Source organism: Echeneis naucrates, chromosome 10 (assembly GCF_900963305.1).
Source record: "Echeneis naucrates chromosome 10, fEcheNa1.1, whole genome shotgun sequence".
NCBI lineage: Eukaryota > Metazoa > Chordata > Actinopteri > Carangiformes > Echeneidae > Echeneis > Echeneis naucrates.
The window spans coordinates 11,421,933-11,436,448 of record NC_042520.1 but is presented as its reverse complement, the minus strand read 5'-3'; the positions used below and the strand labels follow the sequence as shown (position 1 = coordinate 11,436,448).

Sequence of the window (14,516 nt, the reverse complement as noted above, 5' to 3'; positions counted from 1 at the left end):
GATCCAGGTGTGGTGTCAATTTTCTGTTGTTGGATTACAGGTAGACGTTTTGTTCAGGGCAGCATCATGTGACTTCCTGCGGGAAAAATCATTCATGCACAAACTCACATGTATCGTTAATATAGACACATTCAACCGCCATTACTATCTAATCCTCTGATTTACTTCCCTTCCACAGGCTGAGTCTGTTTTCATTGTAGTCAAGGCCTGTGACTCATCGCGCTCGTCTGAGCCAAACTATTTGCGTTGGTTCACACTGGCTGACACACCTAGGACCAGGAAACACACCCATTCCCACATATCCTTGTATTCAACTAGAGTGGCCTGCCATAAAGCTGAGACATCCAGAGGGGAGTTGGGTACAAATATGCACTGGATGTGCAAAATAATCCTTAATGTCCTTAATGATTAGTTTCACCCTTTTTGTAAAATCCACACTTTTGTCGTCACACCTACTTATTTTTCTCTTGATCTTCGCACTCCTGCTGTTGATTGGTAAAGGGCAAATCAGTCTGTGATAAAGGGATTTAAAACAATAGGTACCTCATCAGTTTAAGATTGCGGTCTTGAGTAAGAGTGAAAATGCAAAATCAGGGCCAATCTGTGCAACAACAACCACCGAAAAAAAACAAAACCCCAAAACAACCAACTAAACTAACAAACAAACAAAACAACAACAAAAAAAGCAGGTAAAGGTTTACTGTGGGGTTGTTATGCCACCTTAAACATTCAAAACGTCAGGTAGTTCACACTTCAAACGGGAGCCCTGCTGTTTATATGCACACACTTGATAGGAGTTGTCTGTCTGGAAACAGCGGTTGGTCAAAGCTGAAACTGTTGTTAAAAGGCAGCGACAGCCACACCTCGCTGGCAGGAGAGCATGAAGCTGCACAAACAGGTGCAGTAGAACAGCCCGGTGTTAGTACATTAGTAAATATTTTAAATTCTGTAAAAAAAAAAATTAATGGGCATAAATAATATGTGCAGTCCATGAACTCATGTGTTAACCAACTCATTCAGAAATGTTTTCAGAAACTTCATTCTTCAAAGTAATGCATACTTTTTTTGTATGGAGCTGTTTGAAACATAGTTACAGTCCAAAGAGTAAAGCAATTCTACACTTTGGACAGAGTTCTCCAGGATTAGACTTTATCTTACATGGTTGGGATTACTCTTTCACTTTATCTCAGCATGCACACTTACTGACAAACACAGTCACACAGTTTTGTTTTTTTTTTTCGTGGCAGAGCTGCACTCTGCTTTTCAGAGAAAACAAATTCAGAGCTCTTTTGGACGGTGGTGTCGTGTGGTAAAATTAAAATTCATGTGTGCACACATGTAGAAGCGTGTTTGTGTCTGTGTGTGTGTGCGCGTGCCACTCCCTGTTCTTTCCCCACAAAGCTATACAGTAGCGTCTTCTGTGTTTGCTCTACTACTTGAATGTTATTTGCCTTTTCGCCCTGCGGAGCATGGGTGCGACAGGTTGGTCAGGGGTGTTTCAAGGACGTTGCACATTGATTTATGGAATTAACAAATGTGTACATAAATTAGGTTAGTTAAATATGATGGAGAGTTGAAAGGCAAAACTAAAAGGCTTGGATAAATAGTAGAAAATACGAACATGATATAAATGGATGAAAAGAATCAGCTTCTGCTTCTCTGAACAATCGCAGTTGTGAAGCAAACTTAAATTTTCAATGCGAGAGAACACAGAAAAGATAAAAAAAAAAAAAAAACTGTCGATTTGAATTCATTTGGAACATCACGGCTGGTAATGTTGCACAGTATATCTGACTACATCTGCAATATAGTTTAACTGACGATCTTAAAATACAACATTTACAGATACAACATTTTAGCTGATATTTTGATCTACAAACTTGCAAGGACTTATTTGTCTACAGCTGAGCCACCACCCAGCATGACTCAGAGGCTCATGTATCGCTTTTATTTCTCCGCCACAAAGAAACAGATGGAAAAAAGTCAAGTTCACTGTAACTCACAGTGATCATTCGCAATGTGTTGAAGTTACTAAACCAAATCTTACAAAGTGCAAAAAAAAAATTTTAAAATTACAAATAATTACAGTGAGAGGGAGGGCACCCCACGCAAACTTGAAAGAAATATTCCATGTGATAAAACTTGAACATCAGCGAGAGCTGGTTCAGGCTGGGTATTGTTAAATAAGTCAACTCAAAGACAAGGAGAGAAAAGTGTCTTGTAAATAGACACTTTGGCCTATATAAGCATCATTCCTGAGTCATTTTGTTAATGACAACTTGGAGTCAGTTTGAGTGCAGTAATTTAAGTGCTGTAATCACATGTTTATGTCATTGTCTATCATATGATGCCCGTTTTGTGATGCATCGCATTGTGCTGCAAACCTGTGATTTGTTTTTTAGGGCACGCTTGAAAACATGCAGCTTGTATATTCTGGCAAAACACAATCAAGCAAAAGCTACCGATAACTACTTGGGCATGTTATTTAAAATAAATATTCTTTCCATTATTTATTTAATAATGGTGTTTTCCTCAAAAAGGCTTATTGGAAAATCCTAATGTGCACTATGAGAGCATGTGCAGTCATTTGTGTTAACTTTTGTCATGAAGATGAGTTTTCTCCAAATTTTAGCAGAATAAGTTCAGAAAATCTATCAACAGCATCACATTTCACAAGCTCAAGGAAAAAAAGCAGCCTTCCCATCAGGAAGGACCTGAAAGATGAAGAACTGATTGCTGACATCACAAAACTGGGCCTGCTGTGACCCAGCATGCTACAAGTTTGGATGTTGGAGGATGTTAGCTGTGTAGACACGCTGCCTCAGACATTTGCGTTTTGCTGTTTAAGTCCACGACAGGGCAACAGGGCGGCATAGTGGTTTGTGGTGTTGCCCCACAACAAGAAGGTTGCGGGTTTGGTTCCTGGGCCAGGGCTGGCCTGTGTATGGTTTTCCTGTGTGAGTTTCCAGACCGTCCAAAGACATGCATGTTTAGGTAAACTGGCGACTCTAAATTGTCTGTAGATCTGAATGCGACTGATTGTTGGTCTCTGTCTGTCCCTGTGTGTTGGTCCTGTGATGGGCTGGTGACCCTTAACCAGTGTGAGCTGGGATTGGCTAAAGCACCCCACCCCCGACCTGGAAAAGGATAAGGCGTAGAAGATGAATGAATGAATGAGTCCATGAAAAATGTGAGTAGAGCTGATTAATTTGTACTATTGTCAGGCCAGATTGCGACATGGTGACAGTCTCCATGGTGACATAAACACCATCTGCAGCAAATGGTTGTGTCATATACGCATGAGTGTGCGTTTGTGTCGGGGCCAGTCATCCTTATGTTGTGCAAAAGCAATCAAGTTTCTACTGTCATGGTCCAGAAAATACATATGTAATGTGTAAAAGGCCATCAGCTGAACTGAGTGAAGTGGGCCAACCGCCTTGAATGAAGCTCAGCTAGTCAAAAGTTTGTCCAACTCTAATTATGACTGGCAGCAACGGAGAAGCAAAAATGCCCAAAATCACAACAAAAGGGGAACTGTAACTAACACTTAAGTGATTTTACTCAGTATTTTCTTATATTTGCTGTTCATTTTGACAGAGGCCGATGCAGATAAATCTATGTGCTTCATGTTGCTGGTTATGTCTTATTAATCTTCACATCAGAGGTTATTTTTCCTGTTGCGTGTTATCAGAGCCCTCAGTGTGAAGCAGTGGGTGGTCCCATGGCTGCTGCGGGCCACTCCCTTGCATCGGTCCCCTCCCCTGTGTTCCCCTCCTCCTGCAAACCAGGAGCCCTACCCAGCTCCCTCTCCAACCACTCTGCTCAGCCCGGAGGAGCAGCCGCATAGAAAAAAAAAAAAAGAAGTCAAAGTCAACTCATTGCAGAGGAGGGAGGGAGAGAGGAGGAGGGGGGAGAAAACGCCCTGGAAACTTGGTTGATCGAGAAATAGGAAAGGAGTGACAGAATCCTTACTGACTGCAAAGTTGTGACTGGAAGAGCTGCTTTTCTTGGGCTGGGGAGACGGGGAGAGGACACGTTTTCAAGGATGCTCAAGCTGATGTGAGGCTTCTCGGGCGCAAAGACTGCGCACAGGTAAAGATGCACTTTTTTTTTCTCTCTCCTCAGATTGAAATAGTTTTGTTTTCAGTTTCAGAAAGTGTCTTTCTGAACTTTGCTGTCGGTCATTTGGAGACATTCATTTCAACAACTTCGCCAAAGTTTAATCAACTAAGTTGCAAATATGTCCAAGCATGAAACAGTCCTGCAATATTTCAGTGGGCTTTTGTGGTGAGACTGTGTATTCCTGGTAGGATGGCAGAGCTACTTGTTTTCTGTGCTTATCCTCGGATATTTTATGTGTTTTCTTATTGGGAGAGCAAAGACGTTTTTAAGTTGTGCCATGATGTTCAGCTGTTTGAATCAGAATCAGGTTGAATTTTCCTTCTTGGTGAGCAGCATTGGACTTTTTGATGCTGATTTAAAATGGTGCAGCGCCTGGGAAGTGGGTGTGTATCTACAGCCACATGAATGCAGGGGACTTGACTGAAGTTGCGCACTTCAGTTTTCCTTTAACTAGACACAAAGGTTGTTATCCAAGATGTATCTAAGTGTTGAACTCGCAGTGGTTGAGAGAATAAAGAGTCTCCATTTTTTTTTTCATGCATATCCATAATCCCTTGTCTCTGGGATAGAAAACTTTTTTATTGCCCTGGAATATTACACAAAGAGAAGTCTGAAGAGAAGAAGCCCTGGAGCCACGAAAGAGTGTATGCATGCGTGTTAATGCTATCGACGAGGTGTTTGTCTTTTCTCCCCAGCACTGTTTGCTGAAATTTAGAAGTTTAAAACATAAAGGTACTTCCCTATGGAAGCCTCCAGCAACAAGCTTGGGTGTGGATTCCTCTCGTCTGCCCCCTCCTTTTTTTTTTTCTCTCGCTCTCTCTCCCTGCTTGCTTCACTGTCTCCTCACAGAGGCACACCCAGCCAAAAAGAAAAAAAGCCCATGCATGCTACAGACATCGCAGCGGGTCTCAACAAGGTCCTTTGTAGGGCATTCAGGGGGTTCCAACTAAAGGAAAAGTATCAATCATAACTGTCTTTGCCTGGTTCCATATATGGGACTTTTTTTTAACACAGACTGCTCGTGTGGAATTTAGGGATCTTGTCTGAAGGCCCCTGAATCAGTTTTTCAAGAAGGCGCACCTCCTTTGTAGTTGGTGTATCATAAGAGATCATGATCATGCAGCTGCAGCACGTTTGAGTATGTGTGTTTTTAAGGATTTGTAACTTTTTTTGTCTTGGTTAGAGAGAGATTTCTCTGGGTTTTTTTTTTTCTGTTACATCAGATCTCTTAACGTGGGCTCTCCGCCAGTGTGTGCAGGGGAGACGAGAAGCGAGAGGGGGAGAAGGAGGGAGGAAGATGGGAAAAAAAAGCTGGGGAGTGTGTTGGTGAGGGGGGATGGGCGGGGCATGGGCGAGGAGGGGAGTAATGGAATGTCGTGGTTTGGAAAGACAAGCTAATTGAAACCAGGTTTGAGGCAAAGAGGGGGAACGAAGACTTTGCACACTTGTATGAAGTACGTTTGTATAAACTAAAACACTGACAGATATTTATTTTTCTGCCCATTTTTCTGAGTCTGGTTCAAACTTGGATCACCACGTATAGTTTGGTCTGCGTTTTGATGGACCGTTTGTTCAAATTGAGACAAAAGCAGATACTGCAGAACAGATATAATGCTTTGTTGAATCGCACTTGGAAGTCCCATTGATGTGTGTGGAGTTTCTTGTCCTCCACAACCCCAAGCTGCCACACCCAGGAGTCATTCGGGTGAAGTACTATGTCTTTTCTACAATGCGCATTTAGCTCATGTTTAGTGCGCTCCAGCTGTAGATGTCTGACATTCCTCAAATCTCTCTTGACAAGGTGAATGATATGGTGAAGACTATGGGAGACAAAAACAGAACAGAACAGAATAACTCATGAGTTTATATTTCAAGTTTGGAACTTTTCAGAACTGGTTCCACGTTCCACGTTGCCTGCAGCTCAAATATTTGTCAGTTGTGTCCAGGGGGCAGATATCGTTTATTTAAATGCTTCCCCTGTCTCACTGCTGTAACACAGAGGCTGCATTGTGTTGTCACCAGGATTAACGTTTGGATCGTCAAAAAACCAAAAAAAAAAAAACAAACGCAGTGAAATACTGAGGGACCTTTAGTGATAAATTCTTACTCAGTCATTATAGCCGACATCCAACTGGGAGCTCCAGTCACTGAGATTTTTAACCTTGTTGATAAATTTATCACAGCAGTTTAGCAGATCCACAGTGTAGTTGTGCCCTGCTGACAGGCCGACAGCAGCATCGAAGTTACTCAGCTGTGCCAGTGTGGAACGCAAAGGAACTCATCCCTGGCGCACTTCCTATGTCATTTCCTCATGTGTTTGTCGGGTGGGTGGTTGCAATGGGGGCCGGCGTGCACAGGCAAAAAGAGGGAGGTGGATGTGGCAAATAAGTTGAAAGAGTCTAATTCACACACTGAGATGCAGACTTTCCACCAGTTAAATAACTCGATTTGTAGAAACCGAATTGTTCCGGTCGTGAACAAACATTTAACTGTGGTGTGCGATTTGGGAAAGTCTCTCTCGGCAGTCGAGTCAGCAGCCACTCCCTTTTCATCCAACCAGGGCTGGGTAGGAATGCTTTGGCACGCCCGCTCAGCATGCCCTGTGGAGCACCTATCATTATCATCGGCTGCCTCCTGCTTGAGAAATACTGTTATGAGCGGTTTGATGAGACAGTCATCACGAGTGAGACATAATACCTCTGTAGGTCACACCCATGCTTGCATACAATACAGGCGTGGACTTAAGCGAGCATTGCATCTAAAACGTGGATGTGAATATTTTTTTTTAGCAGCCAGTGACGCTCATCAACGCTAAGCTAAACAGCTGTGCTACAGTACTATCCAAAAACAATAAATCTTACATAACTGTTGCTGCGCTGCACCTGCCCCCCACTAACTGCCTGTCTTGTTACCCAATCCCCAGCAAAGCTGCTCTGTTGCCCCGCACTGGGAACCACAAAAACTATTTGGAATGAGGTGCCCAAAATGTCAGCGCGGCAGCGCCTGGAATGTAAATTCAGAAATACATCCAGCTTTGTTTAGGCTTTCTTTATCTGGCACACAGTGCTCAAGGATGGCACTCCTCACAGTCCAGCTTCTCTTGCTCCAAACAGCTCAGTGGTCTGAATACTAAGTACAAACACAGAACACACTTATGCTTCAAGTTCTACAGCCCGGGATGTCTCGCAGTTACAGATTTATTCTGCTACTATAGTTTAGCCACTTAGCCTTCTCTCCAACTTTCCAACTTTTCAACTTTTGCTCCATGAATGGTCTCACATTTGTTCTTGTTGAAACAGCAGCTGGAACCAAGCCTTACAAAACGAAACTAAGTTGAACGCGCTAGATGTGTATTAACTACTTTCTCTGCTTTCTCCTTTGAAACCAGTTATACCAGTTACGCCATCCTCATCTCAGAAACACAGCTGGGCTTTTTTTCCTCCTGTTTTTTTGCTTTGTTAGTTTCTTGGTATTTTTGGGGTCTGAAACTACCCACAGGAACCAATCCAGGATCACTTCCCATTACAGAACTTCAGCTATTGAATTGTTTAATTTTTCCTAAAACATTGCTGCTGTGTTCTGCTAATAAATTCACCCTGTTATCGTATCAATTTTAAGCGTGATGTCTCTGATGAGGGGATTCCAGGCATATAACAGTAGAGTTTATAATCCAGCTGAAATTCTGAAGAAAATGAGAAAAACAACCAAAAAAAATGAACAAACAACAACAAAAACCCCACAAAAAACAAAAAAACTAAAACTCCCCTCCAGACCTCTGCACATATGGAAAAAATTGATGAAACCCTGGGAGAGGAAATTCAAATGGAGATCCTCCCTCCTCGGACATTGATGGGTGTAATGCAGAACAATGAGTAATGAGAGGAGCCAAGAGTTATCTGGCAGCTACTGCCCTACACATTTTAGACACTTTCCTCTACTTTTCCTTTTGTGAACACCAGACTCACAAAATAATTTCCATGAAAATCAAGGTAGAGTTTAAACGCACTTTCAGTGCAAGCCCTGGCCTTGTTTGTGATCCCATAAAAGTAAGAGAAGAGTGTTTTAGGAGTTTTCATCAGTTTTTCCATTTAGTACTAGACTCCTGCCAAAGTCACAATGGTTTAATCAGCAGCAGGCCAGCTTGGCGTCAGCGGGCAGGCCTCGGTCTTCTGCAGGCCTTGTGGTTTGGTTAAGGTCTATGTGGACTATGGAGTGCAGAGAAGAACCATTTATTTTGATGTGCATTCCTTTTATATGCGTCACACATGCATGTCCTATCTGTATTTTTTGGGGGGAACAGTGAACTTATGCTGGGCCCGGCTTTGTCTTCTTTTTGCATTCGTTGTACTTGCTGCATCCACCTACAGTGCAGAGAGCGCAACAACAACACTAACTCGATCACTTCTCCTCTCGCCCTCTTTCCCTCCCATCAATGAGTGAGGCCTTTTTTCTTTTCTTATAATCAAATTTTATCACTCGGGATTCATCACCACTGTGCCTTATTCACTTATGGCTGAGTTTTAATTGTTGTCACGCTGCTCCTATTTCTTGTCCACAAAACTGATTGGATTTGGGAATCAGTCAGATGAACTTACTAAAGGCCTTTCATCAGTTACTAGTGTGTTGTGGTCAAAACCTTGATGTGCCGTGGAGGTATAAATAAATGGTGGAAATGGATAGCAGTGAGCTGTATAGTGCTGTATAGTGCTGTTGTAAAGGGATGGTTATGGTAACAAACGTGCGCTGGATGTTGAAAATCAGACAATCCTGTGTACCTTGTCAGAATTTATTTGAGTGTGCGTTTCAGGGTGTTGTTAACTGTGCATATCGGACTGGATCTGGTGTTCTTGTTTATTTTCGCACAACCTGGAGGTGAAGCAGGGCAGGGAATGGGGGGGTTTTGTTGTTTGCAGGAGGGTGGGCACTCAGGCAGGGTGCAGGGTGGGCGGCATAGAATGAAGCTGGAGTCAGTCAGAGAGGGAGAGAGGACATTTCTTTGGAGTTAGTCACTGTGGGGAGAGGCTGGGCACCCTTCCAGCTGGCCTGACGGCTCTATCAAGGAATGTGTGTGACTGGAGGCCTGGGTGGGGCTGTGCACTGAGCAGCTCCCCCCAGTAACCAGAGCACAGGGGCAATATGACCCACCTCGTGGACTGTGATATTTCTACTCTTCAGCACAGCATGTGCTTTTATTTGTTATCCTCACTGTTGGTGGTCACGTTCCACCTCAGCGTGTGCGCGTGTGTTGATACGTGCAGGCCCGGCAAGGTGCTGAGCGCAGTGGGCGTGGTTACTTGTTTGTTATCTTTCTAGTCTGTTTCCTCAGATGTGACAAATGAAAGTTTATCTGCCATGATTCTCAATGACAATTCATAAACAAAGAGTTGCTTCTGCAGAGATCTCCAGTTGCCCTCTTTAGATCTTCAGACCTCAAATGTGATTTTGTTTTGGGCATCAGTGATTGAAACTGGTTCTAACACACATGAAAGCACAAAAAAAAATTTTCTTTTGTCATCCCTGTGTCTCTGTAACTACATGTGAGCCCAATGTGTACACAGCTGCTGCGGCTCCCTACACTCATGTAATGACGATCAAGCACTGGCTGGCATTTTTCTCAGCTCAGCCCCGTTTATCTCAGTGCAGCACCAGGTCAAAGCTGTGCAACAACGCTGTATTCTTGGGCAAAACTTTAAAGTGTTTTAAAAACCATTGCCACTGTATTGCTGCTTTTAAAGGGTCGTGCTTGCTCACTTTCTCTGTTACATTTGAAACTTTAGGGCAGATATTTAGAGTCCAACTCTTGAGAAATGCTTTAATAGTGTCACAAACACAGTTATTTAGTGTAATTTTTACTACAGTAATGACCACTTTCATTTATTGAGCACAGGGGACTCCAGAGGGCGGAGTTAATGACCGGATTGGAGAGCCAGTCTGTATTTTTCTGAGGGACATGTTCCTACCAGTAGATGCTTGTCTGTACACATGAAGTCTGGTTTGGTTTGTATTGAAACTGACAAAGAGAAGGCTTTGTCTCACAATATGCCCGTGGGTTGAAATAATAATCCTTGCAAGACTTGCAAGATTTAGTGCTTGATGCAGCCGATGAAAGTAACACTGACTTGTCAGAATACAAATGACTGGTGATGTTGCAACAACTTCTTGTTGTGATATTGGATATTTATTTATATTTCTACTGCTATACTGACGGTGTTTTTACATTTTTGTGAACATTTCCTTTATGAATTCCTCTAAAACATGACTTGTTTCTTATTAACAGTTTTAAATTCCATAAAACTGAGCAGGATCCTGCAAAGACAACCTGTTAGTTTGTAAACCTTGGCCTTCTGCTGTAAGAGTGGGAGCCGTATGAAAGAAACTGATTTATCAACTAATTATTTTGCATTATCATGCACTAGAGTTGATACTTATAAATGAATTAAATATTGCTAGTAAATCTTGTGTGTCATGAGAGGACAACTTTTGATGCAACAGTGACTGTATGATGAGGAATAAGTTTGAATTCAGTGGAAATATATTTGACTGTAGCAAATTCAAACTATGTTATATGTTTCTTCTGTATTTCCTATGATGGCGTATTTAAAAATATGTCTTTTATATAATATTGAATAAAGTCTGATCTTTCTATTGTTATTGTCTACAGAAGTCAAGAAAGAAGAATCAGAGTGCAAGACTGAAGCCCTTGGCATTGCTTGAGCAGTCCAAGGTAAGTGTCCCCTGTCATGATGTAAAAGTTCAGGGCCATGCCGTCAGTGTTGTGTTGTGTGCTGGAATGTTTGTTGCAAAGCCTCTTTTGAACCTGGAAGGTCAGGCCACTGTCATTCAGCTGTGAAAGGCCTGCCTTGTGGAAACCTGACACTCGACTGCTTCAGCTCCCTGGGCCTCCCGCCGCATTCGTCCTTCCTCAACCAGCGACCACCTGTTCTTCTCAGACCCCCCCTTTGCCCCACTTGTGAAACAAGCCTGCCAAAAGCCTTCGAGGCTTACACCGTTTTAAGTGTTTGCTGTTGGCATCTTTGGCCAGATTGTTCCTTCTGAGTGGAGGGAAGATGAAAAGACACGCCAGACAGAGACCATACGCCACTTCTGTAAGCCAATGACAAGCCACAAGGGAGAGGCGTATCCAGAAGCGCTCTGTGGTTGCATTCTAGTGAGCATGAGCTTTTGTCTGGCTGGCTCCCCCAACGAGCTCCCTTACTCAACACACACACTAGGCCTTAATATGACAACCAGACAAGTTTGTCTACCTCCCAGTCCGTTATTTTTTCCCCTGCCTTCATGGTCTCTGTAGGGTTTTTTGTTAAGATCTTATTTTGTGTGTCAAATATTCTTGAGATGACGTCAGCAAAGAAATCTAAAGTCATGTGACGTCCTCTGCAGACAATTAAAACTGCAATAAAGGGGCTGGATGATTGGCATACAGCTTGATAGCTGTGAGTCAGACTGTCTGCCAGTATTTTTTTTATTAGTATTATATAGCACCTTTTTACGACACAGCGCACATCTAATTGTATGATCTCTTTGGATCATTCTATGTATCTTTGTTTTCTCCATTGTGAATATAATTTGTGCTTGTAATGGAAACTGTCATGCGAACAGTCAGGATTGGAAATGCACAGTGTTGCATTGGGTGTCTCGATGGCTGTTTTACTCCCTCTTCGCGCATAACTTGGGTCGCATTCCACAGAGCAGTTTCACAACTATTCACTTTCATTTTTTTAACCATTTCCTCATCTTTCCATCGCCCTCCCGCTCGCTAAGTTCCTTCCTTCTCGCCTATATTAGTACGAGCCTCGACTCCTCCCTGCAGCTTGTTGGCAGAAACATGTCAAAGCGGTGAAAATAAGAACAGCACAGATACTGCTCTCTCTCAGAGCGCCTCAGAGAAAGAGCGAAATGCAGGAGGAGGAAAAAAGATAAAAAAAAATTTAAAAGGTGGTTTTAGGGGGAAATGCAGTTAGATAGGGAGGGAAAACAAAGAAAAAGAGCCAATTGTGTCCTGAGGTTGGACCTTCAAAAAAAAAAAAAAGGTTTTCCTTCCTTTGCTCTTGGGGGAAACACACAGGTGTTTCCTTCACTTTCTATATATCTTGCACGCAACAATATACGTACCTTGTGTGAGACTTGATGTGCTTCCATTTTCAGTTATTTCTGGCGGTTTTGATTGACTGAGTGGGAAGAGTTGTATGTGGAAACAGAGCCCTGTTGTGAGCCATGGGGAATATGCTCATTTGTTCAGTCCAGATACTCTCAGGTCGGATCAGAGGGGCCTTATTAAGACACTATGACTGACAGTCTGGGCTGACCTAAATGGAATTTGATATAAACTAATTAATTTGATAAAGCTTGATTTATATATATATGTATACAATTATTGGTCTACTCTTCAGTTTCTTTGCTGTGAATAATGGATCAGATTTAAAGCTTGAGGTGATAAGTTACAATACTGAAAGCTAGACAAAGAAGGGGAATAAAAATACAAGTGAACGGCATCTTCTTTGACATCAACACCATTCCCATCACTGTTGGTGGCCATGGCCCTTTATATTTAGCCCCAAGCGTCTGCAAAAGGCTATTTTAGATAAGAGGCTTCGAAATGACCTCAAAGCATTGCCCACATTTTCCAGTGTCCCTAGTCATGGAGGACCAGTCTATTTATTGGCTTGCGTTAATTGGTGTTATGTCTTTGGGCAGGCTCCACCAATTTAGGAAGGGTCTGCAAATCCTTTTACATTCCGTTTGCCGATATACTCTATACACCATATTATAATTTTTTGCGATGCTAATTTCAGTTTCATTGTTTTTATTGAAACAATTTTGTTTGTTGTGAGTCTGATGTGGAAATATCTAGACAAAATTTTCTTTTCACACACATATATATTCCATGTTAAGTTATTGGAAATTAATCAAGTTATTTTGACGTATGCATGGTAATGTTGAATAAAAATTGCTCTTGAGGTAACATATCAGATTACATTACATTTGACATTTGACTTACAGGCAAACTAGTCAAAACTCTGGTTTTGTCCTCTTGGGATAAATAATAATGATACTATATTTTAGCTATGTGGAGAGTGGCAGATGGCAGTTAACTGACTTATGCATGTTTCAAACAGCTGTTTGATTATCATTGTCTGAGGTTCCTCTTATTCCCAAGCACTTGTTATCTTACAGAACAGGGTGGCAGCTTCACTGAGTGGGGAAGGGATTTTTGGCTCACTGGTGTTACTATCCATTTCCATTCATATTTAATTTACATTTGCAAAATAATAAGGAAAACTTTATGTGCAATTTTAATTAATTATTTCCTGTGCAAACAACATTGGCAAAGATAACAGTGATCAAATCAATTTTTGACTTGGAGGTCTGAAAAACGTTGAAGTGACCTTAAATTTTTGAATCCCAACAATGCATTGTTCACCCCATTTGGTCTCTATTTATGTGTTGTGGGCTGTACCTTTTTAGTCAGTCTCAAAAAAACACAAGCCACCATTCACCACCATGACTCACATCCCATGTCTTTTGTGTCATCCCATGGAGTCTTTTGTCATTTGCATTGAATGATTACAGGCAAACAGACAATTTGGTGAAAGCGAACTTTGAAGGGGGAGCCACACGAGGCCCCACCAGAATGATTCTCTCACTAAAATGACTTGTTACACAGAAAAAAGTTTCAGTGTTGTGAAATATTGACCAGCTGGTGTTGGTATGATCAAATCAGATGCTCAAGCTATGAGAACACACGCAAGCTGAAAGACCTATCTTTTTAAATTTCTAAACCAGCTCTGTTACTTGTTATCAGCATTCTCTTCATTCATTGGACCTACTGGACAATGAAATCATGCATTTTATACCTGCCCAGTCTGCCACTGATGTAGGTATGTGTAAATGTGGGGCAAATAATTGCAATTTAAGAACATGCAAACCATTGTTTGCGCAACAAAGTGGCTTGAGTCAAAGAACATTGTGTACTTGTTTAAAGATATTATCTTTAATGATCTACTATATCCACATATAGCAGATCATTAATGACCACACCCTGTAAGTCACACGAAATACACTTTTGTATTTCTGTTTGCACCTTAAGTGTATATTTTAAAATGCAAAGACAGTAGAAATTTGCTGTGCATTGTGTGTTTAAGCATATATGAACATAAATTTAACATTTTAGTGATGTTTGCCAAGATGTAGGAGGCTGAGTGGTAACATGCAGATATAAAGTATCCGTTAGTATGTATGTCCGCACCTCTCTTTGTTTTCCTAAAGCGGGGTAGCTTCGACAATCATTGTTCTCTTTATTGACATTGGAGCAGGGGTGTGGGCATAGGATCTGACTACTTTTCTAAAGGCAGGGTGCAGTTTGACTCCAACCATAT

The 14,516-nt window shown here is 41.8% G+C and overlaps 1 protein-coding gene across 1 annotated transcript in view; it reads left to right on the top strand.

Annotated features, from left to right (window-relative positions):
• Positions 1-3,877: 3,877 nt before the first annotated feature.
• ahnak (AHNAK nucleoprotein) overlaps positions 3,878-14,516 on the top strand; it is a 30,737-nt gene continuing 20,098 nt past the window's right edge. Inside the window, exons 1-2 of the mRNA XM_029511849.1 lie at positions 3,878-4,092; positions 10,784-10,846. The gene's annotated coding sequence lies outside the window, so the exon portion shown is untranslated. The remainder of the gene's footprint in view (positions 4,093-10,783; positions 10,847-14,516) is intronic.